The 22,120-nt window shown below is 46.0% G+C and overlaps 1 protein-coding gene across 2 annotated transcripts in view; it reads left to right on the top strand.

Moving 5' to 3' along the window:
• Positions 1 to 22,120, top strand: part of CYP20A1 (cytochrome P450 family 20 subfamily A member 1) — a 160,004-nt gene that overhangs the window by 34,182 nt on the left and 103,702 nt on the right. The window lies entirely within an intron of this gene.

Genomic DNA, 22,120 nt, shown 5'->3' with positions numbered 1-22,120 from the left:
AAAACCGTGAGATGTAGTTTTAAAGACTGATGTTAATGGCAAGAGGGGCAATATTTTATTGGATTATTGCAGGAAAGTGCCCCTTTTGACATGGTCACACCCATTTTTTGCCACTGGTTTTTCGACTGAAGGTGCACTGGGTTCCTGCTAACCAGGTCCCAGTGCTAGTGCTCTTTTCCTAAAGCAAGGTAAAAGGTTCTAACTGGGTACAGTTTGTTTTGTGTGGAATTAGGAATTCTGGGACAGGGTTATGCCCACTCCCCACACGAAGTGGTCATATATGTGGTGCAGTCATCCCAGGGGTAAGTAACCCATTAGTTACTAACCTACACTCCCATTAACGTCTCTAAATTGAGTATTTAGGTGGGCTCCTGACACCAGAATAACAGATTTGAGTGACTGAAGAAAAAAGAGGACAAAGAAGAGCTGAAGAAGCCAGAAGTGCGGACTGCTGGTGAACTTTGGCACCAAACCCTACGTGCCCACCCGCTCTTGCCCTGACAATCGTGATAACTCGACTCGTCCTGCAGCAGTGCATCCTCCAAGAGCCTTGGAGGGCCTCCACCACTTTGCAAAGCCGTAAGCATGTCTCTTGAATTGGAGGAGCTACTTGCCTGCAGACACCAACAGCGACGTCTGGCTCACCATTCTGCTGACCACTGGAACCACCGACACCTCAGCCGCCCAGGAGGAGGTGACCGTGCTCCAGGAGGTCAGATCCACCTCCCCACCAAGTGAGAAGACGCCGGAACCCATCGGAACCGTCCATATCCAGGGTACCAGACCCCTTACAGCAACCAAAGCTTCTTTGAGCCCAATCCAGACTCCCAATGCTGCAAAGACTGGCCAGCCGATGATGGATGTCTGCATCGCAGAGACCAGCACCAAGAGTGGCCCAGCTGTGCTGTTTTGTCCCCCTCTTGCAGGTCTAACGGAGAGCCATGGGCGCCTTTGACGCAGGAGCCCCCACTGACCAAACCCACTGCACCCAAGCTTCCCGGCCCGGGTCTACGAAAACCAACAGTGCTCCCCTGCTTCCGGGACCCCCACAGACTAAGCCCCTCGTTGGGAGCTCCTGGACTTGTCCCCAAGTTCCCTTCCGCAGCCTGTTTGTATGCGGCCCGCTCTTCACCAGCCGTGCAGTACCCAAGTCACCCGACCAATCCAGCATCTTTGCACCTAGATGTCCCAGGGCAGGTAAAACTGAACTGCTGGTGTTTCTTAGGACCTTGCCCCGTAGCACCCTACAACCTACAGGGGACCCCAAAGAACCTTCTGCAAAGACGCCCTATACAGTAAATGTACTTTACCCATTGAAAAGTGCAACAGTGTATTTACTTAACCCCACTGTGAAGAATTCTCTGCAACAGTACTTACCTTGCTTTGAAGAATTTCTGGTGTTGAAACATATTTAAAAGTGTTTTATTTGTCTAAAATTGATCTCAAATTTCTTCTTGAATGTGTGTCTCAATTATTGACTCTGTGTGTTTAACAAATGCTTAGCACTACCCTCTGATAAGCCTAAACTGCTTGTCTACACTACCACGAAAGAGAGCATTTGGGATTATTATTTTAACCCCTGTAAACCAAGAAGGGATGCCTGGACTGTCTGCATAGTGTCCCCTCACATTCAGTACTCTACTTAGATAGCCAGCTTTCTTCAATTATAAGTCTGTGTGGCTGAATCTATCAGAAGGCTCCAACAAAATATGTATTGGATATGATGACCATTTGCAGATTTTTTTTAAAATATTTTTTTTAATTGTCAATTTTTATCATCTGTTTAAAATCAATTAGCCGGGAGAATCCACATAATAAACAATTGTATACATAACCCATTGCCCCCATAAGTAGACTTTTCACCCACAAACATTCTTTTTCAAATTACACATTATTATTAGGGTTATTATTATCTCTACAATGTAGGTATGGCACCGTCTTCACAGATCTTCCAAATTGTAGTACATGCACCAAGGGCCCCAAATCTTACCATCTTTCTTTTGGCAACTGCTACCGAAGTAACCTTTCCTGCTGCCATGTACAAATTCATTCCTCTCTTCCAATCGGCTGTCGTTGATGGTTCAAGAACCCCCATCTGCGTGCAATGTCTCTCTTAGCCACCACCAATTCCAGATTACAAAAGAGCAGCTGAGCTCTCAGGTTATCTCTCTGTGGGAATGCCTAGAAGTACATTTTTTGGATCTACAGGGATTGGTACCTTAAGAATCACTCCTAATTCATTCATTATCTCTCCCAATATTGTTGAATCATTGGGTAGTCCCAAAGGATGTGCAGGAATCGTTCTGCTCTCATTTTGCATCGCAGACATTCCGGTGACTCCGCTCTTCCAAATTTATGAAGCCTGACACAGTCATAATAGATGCAGTGCAGTACATTAAATTGTATAAACTGCAGTCTTGTTTTTATGGCCACTACTCTGAGGTGCATGATCGCTGCTTCCCATTCAGTATCGCCCAGCTCTCCTAGTTCCCCACCCCATATGTCTCTGTTTCTTCAGCTTGTCGGGGGTGTTATTATTTATTTTTTATGTGTATATGAAATTACCTTTTCAGTTATATATTCCTGAAGAAGCCTACCTTCTCCACCCCCCCCCCCACCCCACCCCATTAGTAGTTGTTGTATTCCCCCATTGATTTTGATAAGGTATGCTTCTGGGACAGGATAATAGCTATTTTGAAGTATGAATAGAAATGTGGGCAAAGTTATCATTTTGGACATTGCTGCATGACCCATTAGAGTCAGTGGCAGCCGTGCCCACCTACTCACATCTTTTTGGAAGTCCGCTAGCACTCGGTGGAGATTTGGAGCCAGTTCTTTTTCTTTATCTAACGTGACATAAACTCCTAAGTAGCTAGATATTTTTCGGTCTACGCCGATTAGACGAGGTGGGTTATGTAGCCCGGTTTCCCCTCGATTTGGATATTGGTGCAACTTATCCCAGTTCATATTATATCCTGAGTGGGCCCCATATTCATCAAATACCTGTAATATTGCCGGGATGGTCTCCTCCAGATTTGTAACATAGAGGAGGATATCGTCCATGTATAGGGAGACCCTCTCATCCTCCCTTGGGGTTTCCTCCACATGTAAAAACCCTCCAATAATTGGATGGGTCCGAATCAGGCAGGCTAATGGCTCCAGCGTTAAAGCAAACAAATAAGGGGAAAGTGGGCAACCTTCCCTGGTGCCCCTTTCTATTGCAAAGTCTGCAGATTCAACACCATTTGCAGATCTAACCACAGGATAATACCATTTGGTTTATGAAGTTCAGCACCTTCAAGTTTGTTGGTATAACAGATCTTTTTTTTTATTGGTCTCAGTCTTAAGCAAGTCACCTTTTCTTATCCTCTATCATATCCGAAGACAGTACGTGGATGGAAAAAGACGGCTGATTGCGAAATCAGCACTACTGCAAAGAGAATGCTGCACTAATACACCTAGGTTCCTACAAGGTGGAACACATCTCTGAATGGAAATTTCCCGCCTTGTACTGGAACTGCAGGCGGACCATCACTAAATTTAAAAAACTACTTTCTCATTTCAGACTGGGTGAAGCCTGCAACTGGTGCCTTCCACCTTTGGTCTTAATCCCCTTACTGCGATCTAATCTTCTAGTACAGTTCTGCCAGTACATAGAAAAGCAGGGTTTAGCCATACTTGTTTGGACAGCCAAAAATATGTGGAATATGGCTGTTCGTCCTAAAACCTATTGGGCGCTTCTCTGATGGCATCACTGGTTACAGGAAGGCTGTCACATGTAATTGAAACTAGATGCTATGCTCTGTAAGGCTGTGCACGATGCAGACACAGATAGCTGCAGGGTTTTCACTGTTAAGCGTGACCCGTGTGCAATTCTGTGGGTGAATGTGACTCGACAGCTAAGATTCCTGTCCCATTGTGGCTGAGAATGGTTGGCTGTTCTTCTATTAAGGAACACATCTGCATTGTGTTTCTGGTGGTTTTAATAGACTTTCCATTCAATTGTTCCTCCTCTATTTGTTACTGAATTGTGCAAATGAAATTGATTTAAAGAAATGGGCATCAAACAGTTGTGCCATTATTTTAGCAAATGTGTCAAATGTAGCAGTGTGGCTCGCACAACAAATAATAGATGATTAACTACTCACAAAAGGTGACTCAGACCTGTAACGTTTCCCACTCATCCAACTGTAATGCATGTCTGGCTGCGTGCTGTTCCCCGCCTCCAATGCATCTCTTTTCTGGCAAAATATGATTTGTCTCACCACAGAAGCTGGTGAGAAGATCCAGTAGTAATGCTGGTTGATAGTAGGGGCTGCTGCCTGCTGCTAGATCATGGTAAGTTCCACCTGCTTCCTGGCTGTTTCTGTGATATTTTATTTTCTTGAATTTACGTATACACATAAGGCCTGTGGTTCTCCCTGCAAAAAGAAAAAACAATTAAACAGCTAGGCTTGTCCGTCCTGAATTTATTATTGATATCGTGATAGCAATAGTATTGCGGGCCAGAGCTGAAGTCTGCTTGTTATGCACACCTTTCTAATGTCTTGGGTGCCTGTCAGAAGGGTAGGTGATAGTATGAATCATCCTTCCAATCTTTGAGTCTGTGTGTTAAAAATGAAAGAGGGACCTATATTTCCCAAATCTTCGTCGGAGGATGCACAAGAGCTTTAAAAGGCTCTTGCTGTTAAACTGTAAGCCATTGTTAAGAGTGCAGCGTTGGAAATGGATGTACAGGTGGTTAAGACCAACCAGGAGTTGAGCTCTTGAATGCTGGACTCTACGTAGACGCAAAATAAAAGTGACTAGGCTACACTTAAGTTGCATAATACAAGCATGATAACGTGAGGGTCACATCAGTGCTGACTGTGCGGAAATTCACGTTCGAGCAAAATATCCCTGGAGAGATGTAAAAGACATGTTTTATCGTTGTTGCTACCTTATGGTTCAAGTGCAGTCCCATGCAAACTAGAACCCCGCACACTTTGACCACTGGACTAATGAACCTAAACAACATTTGGTGCCACCTCTCAGATATTTCTATTTTAACCATGTGTAGCTTTTAAAATAGAATTAAATAGCCAATGTGAGTTCAAGTTTATGAAACTAGGAATTTCCTAATTTATCAGTAAGGGATATGACAAAAGGTGGCCCAGAGTTGACTTGTTCACTTTTTCAGGGACTGATTGGCAGTGCGCAGCTGGTGTCTCAAATACTAGCACAGTGTGCGTATTGGTTAGTGTGGCTGTTCTTGTTTGGTAGCTGTATGTTGGTGGTGTTATGAATGCCCCTTTCCTTTAGGCTGCAGTTTGTAATGACTGATGATAAAACCTACTCCCCAGCGCGTTGTTTTCTACCCTGCTGGAGACCCGAGTATAAATCTGGGGCTACCAGGGCAGCATAATTTTGTGGAGAACACACACTTCAACCTAGTGGTCAGTGGCTTTGCGCTGGAGGCGGAATTCACTCTTACTTCTTGCCTATAGGAAGGCAGTATACCATCTGAAGTGGCCTCACGGAAGGAGGATTATGATGAAGCAAAAAGGGAGCATTTACTCCCAAAAGAAGCCTCGAGTAGGCCTGAGCTGGAATGCCTATTTTCAATGGAACAATTGGGTGGTGGGTGAAACTGAGAACGAATGAGTGTTTTTTAATTTAATCGTCTTTACAATCCAAAGAATGTTCACCGTGACATGAGCCAGGTCCCACCAGAACAGCATCTTGTGCAATCCAGTGTAACATGGTTCGAACTCTACTTGTCTACGTTGCTTTTGTTGCGGTTCACGTGCCTACCAAGTAACTTAAATGGAACCTTAACATGTTTGGTAAGCGCTCACATCTCAGCAGTGCTAACAAATTCCTGCACACAGCTAATTGATGCAACAAGGCTATCCAGCCTCAAAGCTAGCTCACTCCTCAGATATTGCTTGTAAGACGCGGAATAACAAAAATATTGAAATAAGACTGGGCCGTTCCTTTACCTCCCTCAAAACAGGATTGAAAAAACATTTGCTATTGACCCAATTTAACGCACCCTCATCCTCTACTGTATTGTAATGTGAACATTTTTAACTCAGATTCTGAATGTATACTTAAGTACGTCTGTGAGGCCAAACATTATTTTTAGCACGTTGAATAACATAAATATGTTACGTAAACATCATGTGACTCATTGTAATGCAAGATTGTAATTCTTCATTACTTTGTTGTAAATCCCTCAAACATCCACTTGAAGCCCAGTCACGTTCTCAGACACCAAACTGTGGGTGAGACTGCACTCTGAAGGGCCGAGAGGAAAGGGGTGTTTCAGCAGCAGTGGTTCTAGCTTGAAAACCCCTCATTCACGAACAGACGCAGTTCCTCTCTCTCATACGTGAATGTATTTATTCCCTTTCATCCTGTTCAAAACACTCTTGCAGGCGGACCCACGGTTTCAGTATTACTGATTGGTGTGTTTTGTAAAGTGCTCACTTAGCAGACGTGTCAGTTTTAAATGCAGATACACACCTCAGACACGGACTTGCGCACTTTCAAATTCTCTCTTTGGGCACGACTGCAAACACAAAAGTGCGCATACACAATTTCATGAACACACTTTGCCGTTATTTATTCTCATTTAAGCGCACACACAATCCCACACCTTCATATACTCACATCCAGGCTGGCTTTAGCCCTGGTAACGCCCAGTACGTAAATGTTTATTGGCGCCCCCCCACCCCATGATCACCTTCGCCACAGATTCCCAACTTTAACAGTGCCCTTAGGTCTCCATAACCACTCTCTCAGATGCATTTAATAAAGGTTCACTAGTGTAGCGTGTCAGAGCACGTTACATCACATACACATTATACAGAGGCAAATCAATCAGTTGGGCCTGATTTCCCAAAAACGGGTGCATCGGAATTGATGGACCAGTTTTCTTGCGCCAGCCCTGGAGCCCTTAACAGTGCTATGGTAGTGCTGTAATGATGATACAGCTTTCCATGGCGCACGTTTCTACAGATGCATCCGAAATTTTGATGCATCTGTGGCGCTAAACTGACGCATTGCTGGACTAGCATTAAAAAATGACACTACTCTAGCAATGAGTGGAAAATTCCCATGTTAAAAAGCACTGCGTCAGTTTAAAGCCTGTTCTGCGCAGGCATTACATTTTTGACGCAGTGAAGTCGCAGAACGTTACAGTGGTGTGTAGTAAATTTCACTGTGCCAGTTTGGTGTGACTTTTAATGTGGGAGCGCCCACCCTGCGTACATTATACTTGGTGTAGATATAATGTGCCGTAAGGCTTTACAATCTGACGCAATGGTCCCATTGTGGCAGTTTGTAAATGTGGTGCAGTGTAGGTGACTGCTTGCACCGACGCATCAAATAAGTGATGCTACAGCAACACAAGGGGCATGTAAATAAGCCCCTCTGTGTGAAAATCAGTGTTTAGGAAATTTTACATAAGACAGAGGACTACAAGGTGTCGGAGTCACGTCATCCATTTTTAAGAGTGCTTGTTATGGAGAAGCTCAAACTCAAAATTTAAAAAATATCACCATAGTTGGGGGTCGTCTTTACTAAAAAGAATGGATTTTTACCCAAATTAATCCTTTCTGCAACATTAGGAAATGAAAGACTGGTGAAAAAATCATAAAGCCCTAACCTATACATTGCAGTTTCCATGCAGTTCTTTGATGGCAGTTTCTAGCTCACTGTTTTTGTTAGGATTGTAACTTATAAACTGAAAGTAACTAAAGGATATTGCAAACAAAAGCAATAACCCACTGACCTCTACATTATATGCACTTTGTGATCTGCAAGGTAGACGTTCTTTGCAGCAAGCATATTAACCCTTTGCACTACCTTATGATGAGTGAAAACTTCCACTAGACAAAACTCAATCTCTTGCCGGAAGGCCCATTAATCACCAGAATTGTTGTAAATTGCTGGAAGCAAGGAATGCAGCAAGTGCTTTTAAATAATAATATGCTTGCGAACACGGCGACCCCACTCAAGTCCACGCCCGGTGCGGTGGCACCGGTCGCACCGCCCTAGAGCCGGCCCTCCTCACATCATATATGTACTTGCACACGCACTTATCTCACAGAAACCTCCCGCGTACACACACATCTCAAACACAGCATTCTGCATACACTCAGACTCGATAAGGGTTTAGGTTAAGCCCTGCCGCAGACGTCATTACGTTTGTAATTCATACTCGTGCTGTTTTCTGCCTTGTCCGTAAGCCGTTTTCTTCTTCACCGTCCTTTTGTTCACTAACTGTTTGCAGAGAAGCTACCTCCGCTCGGCCCCTATCGTTTCTTATGTATTAAAACCGCGCCAAGTCAACCCACTTACGCAGAGATTTGTTGGTTTCCTGCCTGCTTCTGCATTCAGCTGCGTATTCCGCCTCTCACTCTTTCCACTGCCAGTAAAAGACAGTTACCCATGGCAACCGAGCCCGAAGATCCCGCTTTAAAAAGCACATTTTAACTCGAGTAACTTTACTTTGGCTCGCTATGAGTTCTGATAAGCCAGTCTTAGATGCCTACGTTTCATGCTTGTTCCTGATGCTAAGAGTCACTGACGGGGATTGAACCTTTTCACAGTTGCTAATTATATCGGGACTTAGTCCTACGGACACATCCATAGTACGGGAAACGATAATTGTTATGAGAGTTCAAAAACAATAAGATTCCGGAAGTGTATTCCGTATGTTAAGGAAAGCTGTAACCTATTTTTCACTTTTGAAATGCGTGTTCTGTACTAGTTTCGACCGCGTGTGACCTTCCTCTTTGCAAGCTTTTGATAGGGCGAAAGGTAAGGGTCCTTCCATTTAAAAACAAGCATTTGCAGTGCAACGGGTCTGGCGTTTGCTACCGTTAGAGCTGATAGCGTTGTAAACTCCTAACCCGCCTTTTCACCTATCAGCGAAAGTGCATTTATGTACGTAACCCGAAAAAGTGCAATTAACTATGTAAAGCGCTTGACTTCTGCCAAGCGAAATCGCGCTAGTAAATTAGAGAAAAAGTAGTCCACGAGCCGGACCAAAAACAGCGAGCCTCGCATGTTTTCTGTACTTGGTCGATGTGCTCGAGGAGGGCTAGCCACCGGAAAAGGCATGACGTATGCATGCCTTCGACTAATGAAAGCAAGCAGATTTTATTAGGCAAGCCCACGAACCAATCAAAAACACTGACGTGACGTCGACAGGGCTCCGAGCCATTTTCTAAACCCTAAAGCGTCTCGCTGCGATACGCATGCGCGAGCGCATGCAACGCAGGCTCGACCCTAATGATGCTTGTTTTGTCCATTGGGAAAGCGTGTGTTCAGTTAAGAAGCCCTGGGTGACAAGCCACTTGTAATGGCTGCGCGCCCGATTGGTTCATTCGGAGTTGTTTTGTCAAGTGTCAGAGGCCTGGTCTGCTCCAAATGAAAAGTTATGGCAAAGGCAGTAGGTCAGAATAACTTATTGTGAAAAGAATATGTTAAAGATAGTAGGCCTTTAAGGATGGATCATTATTACACTGTACAGTGTTCTCTGTCATAGAAGCTCACGTATTACTGTAGTAGGCAAGGGTTTTCATATAGGTTATCCCTTCAGGGAGATCTAGAGGGGAGAAGATTCGCACTGATCTTCCTTGTTAGGACCCCATTGAAAGGGTTTTGTTGAATATAATTAGTATCTATTTGTAATTTTATGGCTTAATGTCTGACAGTTCCTTTGTAGGAAAGATTATGCTTGGTAGCCCGAGCTGGGTATGCAATACACCAGTGACAAAGGCCCTAGTCCTGAATGATTAATTGAGTTAAGTTATGTCTGATACCATTTGTCTGATCAGTTTTTTAAAAGTAATAACAAAGGTAGTAGGCTTCATTTATTGTGAAAAGCATATTTAAGTCTAAGTCCTTTAATAGTAGATAGCTGCTGCACTTTGTTAAAACCTGTAGAGCGGTGTAGGAAAGTACCATCTTGCCTGGCATGTTACCCCCATTTTTCACTGTATATATGTTGTTTTAGTTGTATGTGTCACTGGGACCCTGGTAACCCAGGGCCCCAGTGCTCATAAGTGTGCCTGAATGTGTTACCTGTGTAGTGACTAACTGTCTCACTGAGGCTCTGCTAAACAGAACCTCAGTGGTTATGCTCTCTCATTTCTTTCCAAATTGTCACTAACAGGCTAGTGACCATTTTTACCAATTTACATTGGCTTACTGGAACACCCTTATAATTCCCTAGTATATGGTACTGAGGTACCCAGGGTATTGGGGTTCCAGGAGATCCCTATGGGCTGCAGCATTTCTTTTGCCACCCATAGGGAGCTCTGACAATTCTTACACAGGCCTGCCACTACAGCCTGAGTGAAATAACGTCCACGTTATTTCACAGCCATTTTACACTGCACTTAAGTAACTTATAAGTCACCTATATGTCTAACCTTTACCTGGTAAAGGTTAGGTGCAAAGTTACTTAGTGTGAGGGCACCCTGGCACTAGCCAAGGTGCCCCCACATTGTTCAGAGCCAATTCCCTGAACTTTGTGAGTGCGGGGACACCATTACACGCGTGCACTACATATAGGTCACTACCTATATGTAGCTTCACAATGGTAACTCCGAATATGGCCATGTAACATGTCTATGATCATGGAATTGCCCCCTCTATGCCATCCTGGCATTGTTGGTACAATTCCATGATCCCAGTGGTCTGTAGCACAGACCCTGGTACTGCCAAACTGCCCTTCCTGGGGTTTCACTGCAGCTGCTGCTGCCAACCCCTCAGACAGGCATCTGCCCTCCTGGGGTCCAGCCAGGCCTGGCCCAGGATGGCAGAACAAAGAACTTCCTCTGAGAGAGGGTGTGACACCCTCTCCCTTTGGAAAATGGTGTGAAGGCAGGGGAGGAGTAGCCTCCCCCAGCCTCTGGAAATGCTTTGTTGGGCACAGATGTGCCCAATTCTGCATAAGCCAGTCTACACCGGTTCAGGGGACCCCTTAGCCCTGCTCTGGTGCGAAACTGGACAAAGGAAAGGGGAGTGACCACTCCCCTGACCTGCACCTCCCCTGGGAGGTGTCCAGAGCTCCTCCAGTGTGCTCCAGACCTCTGCCATCTTGGAAACAGAGGTGCTGCTGGCACACTGGACTGCTCTGAGTGGCCAGTGCCACCAGGTGACGTCAGAGACTCCTTCTGATAGGCTCCTTCAGGTGTTAGTAGCCTATCCTCTCTCCTAGGTAGCCAAACCCTCTTTTCTGGCTATTTAGGGTCTCTGTCTCTGGGGAAACTTTAGATAACAAATGCAAGAGCTCATCCGAGTTCCTCTGCATCTCTCTCTTCACCTTCTGTCAAGGAATCGACTGCTGACCGCGCTGGAAGCCTGCAAACCTGCAACATAGTAGCAAAGACGACTACTGCAACTCTGTAACGCTGATCCTGCCACCTTCTCGACTGTTTTCCTGCTTGTGCATGCTGTGGGGGTAGTCTGCTTCCTCTCTGCACCAGAAGCTCCGAAGAAATCTCCCGTGGGTCGACAGAATCTTCCCCCTGCAACCGCAGGCACCAAAAAGCTGCATTACCAGTCCCTTGGGTCTCCTCTCAGCACGACGAGTGAGGTCCCTCGAATCCAGCGACTCTGTCCAAGTGACCCCCACAGTCCAGTGACTCTTCAGTCCAAGTTTGGTGGAGGTAAGTCCTTGCCTCACCTCACTGGGCTGCATTGCTGGGAACCGCGACTTTTGCAGCTACTCCGGCCCCTGTGCACTTCCGGTGGAAATCCTTTGTGCACAGCCAAGCCTGGGTCCACAGCACTCTAATCTGCATTGCACGACTTTCTAAGTTGGTCTCCGGCGACGTGGGACTCCTTTGTGCAACTTCGGCGAGCACCGTTTCACGCATCCTCGTAGTGCCTGTTTCTGGCACTTCTCCGGGTGCTACCGACTTCAGAGAGGGCTCCTTGTCTTGCTCGACGTCCCCTCTCTCTGCTGGTCCAATTTGCGACCTCCTGGTCCCTCCTGGGCCTCAGCAGCGTCCAAAAACGCTAACCGCACGATTTGCAGCTAGCAAGGCTTGTTGGCGTTCTTTCGGCGGGAAAACACTTCTGCACGACTCTCCACGGCGAGAGGGATCCGTCCACCAAAGGGGAAGTCTCTAGCCCTTTTCGTTCCTGCAGAAACCTCAGCTTCTTCTGTCCAGTAGAAGCTTCTTTGCACCCGCAGCTGGCATTTCCTGGGCATCTGCCCATCTCCGACTTGCTTGTGACTTTTGGACTTGGTCCCCTTGTTCCACAGGTACCCTAGATTGGAAATCCACAGTTGTTGCATTGTTGGTTTGTGTCTTTCCTGCATTATTCCTCTAACACGACTTCTTTGTCCTTAGGGGAACTTCAGTGCACTTTGCACTCACTTTTCAGGGTCTTGGGGAGGGTTATTTTTCTAACTCTCACTATTTTCTAATAGTCCCAGCGACCCTCTACAAGGTCACATAGGTTTGGGGTCCATTCGTGGTTCGCATTCCACTTTTGGAGTATATGGTTTGTGTTGCCCCTATCCCTATGTTTCCCCATTGCATCCTATTGTAACTATACATTGTTTGCACTGTTTTCTAAGACTATACTGCATATTTTTGCTATTGTGTATATATATCTTGTGTATATTTCCTATCCTCTCACTGAGGGTACACTCTAAGATACTTTGGCATATTGTCATAAAAATAAAGTACCTTTATTTTTAGTATAACTGTGTATTGTGTTTTCTTATGATATTGTGCATATGACACTAAGTGGTACTGTAGTAGCTTCACACGTCTCCTAGTTCAGCCTAAGCTGCTCTGCTAAGCTACCATTATCTATCAGCCTAAGCTGCTAGACACCCTATACACTAATAAGGGATAACTGGGCCTGGTGCAAGGTGCAAGTACCCCTTGGTACTCACTACAAGCCAGTCCAGCCTCCTACATTGGTTGTGCAGCGGTGGGATAAGTGCTTTGAGACTACTTACCACTCTTGTCATTGTACTTTTCATAAGAGAAAAATATACAAAACAAGGTCAGTGTATATACACATAGCCAAAAAGTTTTGCATTTCCTCTTTTCACTCTTTTCTAAGTGCTGAAAAGTACTGCTAACTTTCTAAAAAGTTCTAAAAAGTTTAAAAAGTTTTTTTCTCTGTCTTTCTAAAAGCTCTGACAAACTTTTTATCTTTTACTATCACTTTAACTCTCTCTAAAAATGTCTGGCACAGGCCAAAATGTTGATCTGTCCAAACTTGCATATGATCACCTTAGCTGGAAAGGAGCAAGGAATCTCTGCATAGAGAGAGGTTTGAGTGTAGGGAAGAATCCTTCCTTAGAACTGTTAATTAACATGCTTAGAGTACAGGATAAGGCCATAAGTGCCCAATCTGTAGAAAAAGTAGCTAATGGTTCTCAATCAGATCCAGGGACTCCCCCAGGAAAAGATTCAGGAAAGAAACTTCCTAGCCTGCCCATTACTAGACAGTCTAGCATAGTTGGTAATGATGATGAGCCACACCATATAAATAGTGTTGTCTCACATCATAGCAAAAGCATTTATTCTCACCATACTGGTAGTGATGTTTCTGTTAGCCAAGCTGTTAGGGTGGCTTCTGTAAGGGACAGGTCTCCTTCTGTCCATTCTCACCATACTTCTGTTTCAAGGCATGTCCCTCCCACCCACCCTGATGACAGATTGTTAGAAAGGGAGCTCAATAGATTGAGAGTGGAACAAACCAGACTGAAGCTCAAGAAGCAACAGCTGGATTTGGATAGACAGACTTTAGAAGTAGAGAAGGAGAGACAGAAACTGGGTTTAGAAACCCATGGTGGCAGCAGCAGTATTCCCCATAGTAATCCTGCAAAAGAGCATGATTCCAGGAATCTGCACAAGATAGTTCCCCCTTATAAGGAGGGGGATGACATTAACAAGTTGTTTGCTGCACTTGAGAGGGCCTGTGTTGTACAGGATGTCCCTCAAAGGCAGTGGGCTGCTATCCTATGGCTATCATTTAGTGGAAAAGGTAGGGATAGGCTCCTTACTGTGAAAGAAAATGATGCTAATAATTTCCAAGTTCTTAAGAATGCACTCCTGGATGGTTATGGCTTAACCACTGAACAATACAGGATAAAGTTCAGAGAGACCAAAAAGGAGTCTTCACAAGACTGGGTTGATTTCATTGACCATTCAGTGAAGGCCTTGGAGGGGTGGTTACATGGCAGTAAAGTTACTGATTATGACAGCCTGTATAACTTGATCCTGAGAGAGCATATTCTTAATAATTGTGTGTCTGATTTGTTGCACCAGTACTTGGTGGACTCTGATCTGACCTCTCCCCAAGAATTGGGAAAGAAGGCAGACAAATGGGTCAGAACAAGGGTGAACAGAAAAGTTCATACAGGGGGTGACAAAGATGGCAACAAAAAGAAGGATGGTAAGTCTTCTGACAAGGGTGGGGACAAATCTAAAAATGAGTCTTCATCAGGCCCACAAAAACACTCTGGTGGGGGTGGTGGGGCCAAATCCTCTTTTAATCAGAACAAGGAAAAGAAACCATGGTGCTATTTATGTAAAATAAAAGGCCATTGGACAACAGATCCCAGTTGTCCAAAGAAAGGCACCAAGCCTCCTACCACTACAACCCCTACTGCTACACCTAGTGTCCCTACTAATAGCAGTGGTGGTGGGAGCAAACCTACTAATAGCCAATCCAAGGGAGTAGCTGGGCTCACTATTGGTAACTTAGTTGGGGTTGGCCTTGTTAGGGAGGCCACAGAGGCTGTGTTAGTCTCTGAGGGGGCTATTGATTTAGCCACCTTAGTTGCTTGTCCCCTTAATATGGATAAGTACAAGCAGCTACCCCTAATAAATGGTGTTGAGGTTTAGGCCTACAGGGACACTGGTGCCAGTGTGACTATGGTCATAGAGAAACTGGTCCACCCTGAACAACACCTACTTGGTCACCAGTACCAAGTAACCGATGCTCACAACAACACACTTAGCCACCCCATGGCTGTTGTAAATCTCAACTGGGGGGGGTTACTGGTCCAAAGAAAGTTGTGGTAGCTTCAGATTTACCTGTAGACTGTCTATTAGGGAATGATTTGGAGACATCAGCTTGGTCAGATGTGGAGTTGGAGGTCCATGCAGCAATGCTGGGCATCCCAGGGCATATTTTTGCTTTGACAAGGGCTCAGGCCAAAAAGCAAAAAGGACAGGGAAGCTTGGATCCTGGAACAATGGACCAAGTGCTCCCTAAAGCTAGGGCTAGTAGAAGCAAACCACTTCCTACTATCCCTCCCTCTACAGTGGATTCTACTTCTGAGGAAGAAGAATTCCCTCCCTGTGCAGAACCTACACCAGAGGAGCTGGAAGCAGACACTGCTGAGCTTTTGGGTGAAGGGGGGCCTGCCAGAGAGGAGCGGAGTGTGGCACAGCAAACCTGTCCCACATTAGAGGGTCTCAGACAGCAAGCTGTCAAACAGGCTAATGGGGATGTCAGTGACTCTCACAGAGTTTACTGGGAGGACAACCTCTTGTACACTGAGCATAGGGATCCTAAACCTGGAGCTGCCAGGATTTTAGTGATTCCTCAGGAGTACAGAAAGTTCCTCCTAACACTGGCACATGACATTCCCCTAGCTGGGCACCTGGGTCAAATGAAAACTTGGGACAGACTGGTTCCATTGTTTCATTGGCCTAGGATGTCTGAGGACACAAAGGAATTTTGTAAGTCCTGTGAAACCTGTCAAGCCAGTGGCAAGACAGGTGGCACCCCAAAGGCACCCCTTATTCCACTGCCTGTGGTTGGGGTTCCCTTTGAAAGGGTAGGGGTTGACATAGTTGGCCCCCTTGACCCTCCTACTGCTTCAGGCAATAGATTTATCTTGGTGGTAGTGGACCATGCCACAAGATATCCTGAAGCTATTCCTTTAAGGACCACTACAGCACCTGCAGTGGCAAAGGCCCTCCTGGGAATATTTTCTAGGGTGGGCTTCCCAAAGGAAGTAGTATCAGACAGGGGAAGCAATTTCATGTCTGCATACTTAAAGGCCATGTGGAAGGAGTGTGGTGTAACGTACAAGTTCACAACACCCTATCATCCACAAACAAATGGACTGGTGGAGAGATTTAATAAAACTATCAAAGGCATGATTATGGGTCTCCCTGAAAAACTCCGCAGGAGATGGGATATCCTTCTACCATGCCTCCTTTTTGCCTACAGGGAGGTACCCCAGAAAGGAGTGGGCTTCAGCCCCTTTGAACTTCTTTTTGGACACCCTGTTAGGGGTCCACTCACACTTGTAAAGGAGGGTTGGGAACAACCTTTAAAAGCTCCTAAGCAGGATATTGTGGATTATGTACTTGGCCTCAGATCAAGGATGGCTGAATACATGAAAAAGGCCAGTAAAAACCTTCAGGCCAGCCAAGAGCTCCAGAAGCAATGGCATGATCAGAAGGCTGTTTTGGTTCAGTACCAACCAGGGCAGAAAGTGTGGGTCTTGGAGCCTGTGGCCCCAAGAGCACTCCAAGATAAATGGAGTGGTCCCCACACAATTGTTGAAAAGAAGGGAGAAGTCACCTATTTAGTTGACTTAGGCACTGCCAGGAGTCCCCTTAGGGTGCTCCATGTCAACCGCCTGAAACCCTACTATGACAGGGCTGATCTCACCCTGCTCATGGCAACTGATGAGGGACAGGAAGAAGACAGTGATCCTCTACCTGATCTCTTCTCTTCCACAGAACAAGATGCTCTTGTGGAAGGTGTAGTTTTGGCTGATTGTCTTACTGCTGAGCAGAAAGATAATTGCATAAATCTCCTAGATCAATTCTCTGAACTCTTCTCTACTGTGCCAGGTACCACTTCTTGGTGTGAGCACACTATAGATACTGGAGACAGTTTACCTGTCAAAAGTAAGATCTATAGGCAGCCTGACCATGTCAGGGACTGCATAAAGCAAGAGGTCCAGAAAATGTTAGAACTAGGAGTGGTTGAGCACTCTGACAGTCCATGGGCTTCTCCTGTGGTACTGGTACCAAAACCCCATTCCAAAGATGGAAAGAAGGAAATGCGGTTTTGTGTAGACTATAGAGGTCTCAACTTGGTAACCAAAACTGATGCTCACCCTATACCCAGGGCAGATGAGTTCATAGATACACTGGCATCTGCCAAGTATCTAAGCACTTTTGATTTGACTGCAGGGTATTGGCAGATCAAATTATCAGAAGATGCTAAACCTAAGACTGCATTTTCTACCATTGGAGGACATTACCAGTTTACTGTAATGCCTTTTGGTTTGAAAAATGCACCTGCCACTTTTCAGAGGTTGGTGAACACAGTCCTACAAGGGCTGGAAGCTTTCAGTGCAGCATATTTGGACGATATAGCTGTCTTTAGCTCCAGCTGGGATGATCACCTGGTCCACCTATGGAAAGTTTTGGAGGCCCTGCAAAAGGCAGGCCTCACTATCAAGGCTTCAAAGTGCCAGATAGGGCAGGGTAAGGTGGTTTATCTGGGATACCTTGTTGGTGGGGAAGAGATTGCACCACTTCAGGGGAAAATCCAAACAATTATTGATTGGGTTCCCCCTACCACTCAGACTCAGGTGAGAGCCTTCCTAGGCCTCACTGGGTATTACAGGAGGTTCATTAAGAACTATGGCTCCATTGCAGCCCCTCTTAATGACCTCACATCCAAGAAAATGCCTAAAAAGGTATTATGGACAGCAAACTGTCAGAAAGCTTTTGAGGAGCTGAAGCAGGCCATGTGCTCTGCACCTGTCCTGAAAAGCCCCTGTTACTCTAAAAAATTCTATGTCCAAACTGATGCATCTGAATTAGGAGTAGGGGCAGTCCTATCACAACTTAATTCTAAGGGCCAGGATCAACCTGTTGCTTTTATTAGTAGAAGGTTGACCCCTAGAGAAAAGCGTTGGTCTGCCATTGAGAGGGAAGCCTTTGCTGTGGTCTGGGCTCTGAAGAAGTTGAGGCCATACCTGTTTGGCACTCACTTCATTGTTCAGACAGACCACAAACCTCTACTTTGGCTAAAACAAATGAAAGGTGAAAATCCTAAATTGTTGAGGTGGTCCATATCCCTACAGGGAATGGACTATACAGTGGAACATAGACCTGGGAGTAGCCACTCCAATGCAGATGGACTCTCCAGATATTTCCACTTAGACAATGAAGACTCATCAGGTCATGGCTAGTCTTATTGTCCTTCGTTTGGGGGGGGGGGGGTTGTGTAGGAAAGTACCATCTTGCCTGGCATGTTACCCCCATTTTTCACTGTATATATGTTGTTTTAGTTGTATGTGTCACTGGGACCCTGGTAACCCAGGGCCCCAGTGCTCATAAGTGTGCCTGAATGTGTTACCTGTGTAGTGACTAACTGTCTCACTGAGGCTCTGCTAAACAGAACCTCAGTGGTTATGCTCTCTCATTTCTTTCCAAATTGTCACTAACAGGCTAGTGACCATTTTTACCAATTTACATTGGCTTACTGGAACACCCTTATAATTCCCTAGTATATGGTACTGAGGTACCCAGGGTATTGGGGTTCCAGGAGATCCCTATGGGCTGCAGCATTTCTTTTGCCACCCATAGGGAGCTCTGACAATTCTTACACAGGCCTGCCACTGCAGCCTGAGTGAAATAACGTCCACGTTATTTCACAGCCATTTTACACTGCACTTAAGTAACTTATAAGTCACCTATATGTCTAACCTTTACCTGGTAAAGGTTAGGTGCAAAGTTACTTAGTGTGAGGGCACCCTGGCACTAGCCAAGGTGCCCCCACATTGTTCAGAGCCAATTCCCTGAACTTTGTGAGTGCGGGGACACCATTACACGCGTGCACTACATATAGGTCACTACCTATATGTAGCTTCACCATGGTAACTCCGAATATGGCCATGTAACATGTCTATGATCATGGAATTGCCCCCTCTATGCCATCCTGGCATTGTTGGTACAATTCCATGATCCCAGTGGTCTGTAGCACAGACCCTGGTACTGCCAAACTGCCCTTCCTGGGGTTTCACTGCAGCTGCTGCTGCCAACCCCTCAGACAGGCATCTGCCCTCCTGGGGTCCAGCCAGGCCTGGCCCAGGATGGCAGAACAAAGAACTTCCTCTGAGAGAGGGTGTGACACCCTCTCCCTTTGGAAAATGGTGTGAAGGCAGGGGAGGAGTAGCCTCCCCCAGCCTCTGGAAATGCTTTGTTGGGCACAGATGTGCCCAATTCTGCATAAGCCAGTCTACACCGGTTCAGGGGACCCCTTAGCCCTGCTCTGGCGCGAAACTGGACAAAGGAAAGGGGAGTGACCACTCCCCTGACCTGCACCTCCCCTGGGAGGTGTCCAGAGCTCCTCCAGTGTGCTCCAGACCTCTGCCATCTTGGAAACAGAGGTGCTGCTGGCACACTGGACTGCTCTGAGTGGCCAGTGCCACCAGGTGACGTCAGAGACTCCTTCTGATAGGCTCCTTCAGGTGTTAGTAGCCTATCCTCTCTCCTACGTAGCCAAACCCTTTTTTCTGGCTATTTAGGGTCTCTGTCTCTGGGGAAACTTTAGATAACGAATGCAAGAGCTCATCCGAGTTCCTCTGCATCTCTCTCTTCACCTTCTGTCAAGGAATCGACTGCTGACCGCGCTGGAAGCCTGCAAACCTGCAACATAGTAGCAAAGACGACTACTGCAACTCTGTAACGCTGATCCTGCCGCCTTCTCGACTGTTTTTCTGCTTGTGCATGCTGTGGGGGTAGTCTGCCTCCTCTCTGCACCAGAAGCTCCGAAGAAATCTCCCGTGGGTCGACGGAATCTTCCCCCTGCAACCGCAGGCACCAAAAAGCTGCATTACCAGTCCCTTGGGTCTCCTCTCAGCACGACGAGTGAGGTCCCTCGAATCCAGCGACTCTGTCCAAGTGACCCCCACAGTCCAGTGACTCTTCAGTCCAAGTTTGGTGGAGGTAAGTCCTTGCCTCACCTCACTGGGCTGCATTGCTGGGAACCGCGACTTTTGCAGCTACTCCGGCCCCTGTGCACTTCCGGTGGAAATCCTTTGTGCACAGCCAAGCCTGGGTCCACAGCACTCTAATCTGCATTGCACGACTTTCTAAGTTGGTCTCCGGCGACGTGGGACTCCTTTGTGCAACTTCGGCGAGCACCGTTTCACGCATCCTCGTAGTGCCTGTTTCTGGCACTTCTCCGGGTGCTACCGACTTCAGAGAGGGCTCCTTGTCTTGCTCGACGTCCCCTCTCTCTGCTGGTCCAATTTGCGACCTCCTGGTCCCTCCTGGGCCTCAGCAGCGTCCAAAAACGCTAACCGCACGATTTGCAGCTAGCAAGGCTTGTTGGCGTTCTTTCGGCGGGAAAACACTTCTGCACGACTCTCCACGGCGAGAGGGATCCGTCCACCAAAGGGGAAGTCTCTAGTCCTTTTCGTTCCTGCAGAAACCTCAGCTTCTTCTGTCCAGTAGAAGCTTCTTTGCACCCGCAGCTGGCATTTCCTGGGCATCTGCCCATCTCCGACTTGCTTGTGACTTTTGGACTTGGTCCCCTTGTTCCACAGGTACCCTTGATTGGAAATCCACAGTTGTTGCATTGTTGGTTTGTGTCTTTCCTGCATTATTCCTCTAACACGACTTCTTTGTCCTTAGGGGAACTTCAGTGCACTTTGCACTCACTTTTCAGGGTCTTGGGGAGGGTTATTTTTCTAACTCTCACTATTTTCTAATAGTCCCAGCGACCCTCTACAAGGTCACATAGGTTTGGGGTCCATTCGTGGTTCACATTCCACTTTTGGAGTATATGGTTTGTGTTGCCCCTATCCCTATGTTTCCCCATTGCATCCTATTGTAACTATACATTGTTTGCACTGTTTTCTAAGACTATACTGCATATTTTTGCTATTGTGTATATATATCTTGTGTATATTTCCTATCCTCTCACTGAGGGTACACTCTAAGATACTTTGGCATATTGTCATAAAAATAAAGTACCTTTATTTTTAGTATAACTGTGTATTGTGTTTTCTTATGATATTGTGCATATGACACTAAGTGGTACTGTAGTAGCTTCACACGTCTCCTAGTTCAGCCTAAGCTGCTCTGCTAAGCTACTATTATCTATCAGCCTAAGCTGCTAGACACCCTATACACTAATAAGGGATAACTGGGCCTGGTGCAAGGTGCAAGTACCCCTTGGTACTCACTACAAGCCAGTCCAGCCTCCTACAAGCGGTATTTTGCTACATGCATGCCCCAAGATTACGATAGGCAAGGATCTTGCTGTTTGTTATCCCTTCTGACAAACCCTGGCGTTGGAAGATTGTGCATAGGGCAAAAGATTGTGCATGGCGTAGGGGGTCAGCCCAGTTCGGCCATTGGCCATGCTGTGTTGTGTGAGATGGCTTTTCACCTGGTCACACACACATCCATCTGAAAGAGTGTGCCTTATTGAGAGGGCCGGTGGGCCAGTCCATTCATTTCCCATTTTCTCCTTTTAAAGATCCCCTTACATTTCTTCCCTTCTCCTTTTTAGAGCAAAGCCTACCAGACAACAGAGCTGTCTGGTTAGAAATACATATTGGGGACATGCTGAAAGCTTTTCTAGGAATGCATTCTGCCCATTACTTACCATGGACTTTGTACTTTTTTTTAACTCAAATTTGCTTGCTTTCTTCTTTCTGGCTTTATTTGTTTTATGCTGTCCAGCTTGTCTTTTGTCACTCCCTCGAGCATTCAGCAGGCTTGTTTATCACCTCTGTGACTGGCTCCTTGCATTCCCCCACGCAGACTCACTTTCTGGGAACCTTTTTGAGGCACTCCATGGAAGATGCTTCCTATCTTTCTGCTTGACTGACTCTACTTATCTTTGTTGCTAATCTTGCATGCCTCTGATGAACAATGTTCTGTCTACGAGCTTTTTTATTTTGGTCTTTACTAATATTATACCTTAAGCAATCCTCTTCTGTAGTTTCAAGCCTATGATATAGGAGGTAGAAGAAAGGGGGTGGGTGATGCTGAATCACTGTCAAAATAGCCATGTGTTAGGTGCTTTCTTTGAAGGGAGGTTTGTGTTTACTTTTCTTTCTCTGACTGCAAATTGAGAGGATTTATCCTCA

This window comes from Pleurodeles waltl, chromosome 3_1, assembly GCF_031143425.1.
Source record: "Pleurodeles waltl isolate 20211129_DDA chromosome 3_1, aPleWal1.hap1.20221129, whole genome shotgun sequence".
Taxonomy (NCBI): domain Eukaryota; kingdom Metazoa; phylum Chordata; class Amphibia; order Caudata; family Salamandridae; genus Pleurodeles; species Pleurodeles waltl.
This window is presented reverse-complemented; position numbering and strand designations above follow the sequence as displayed.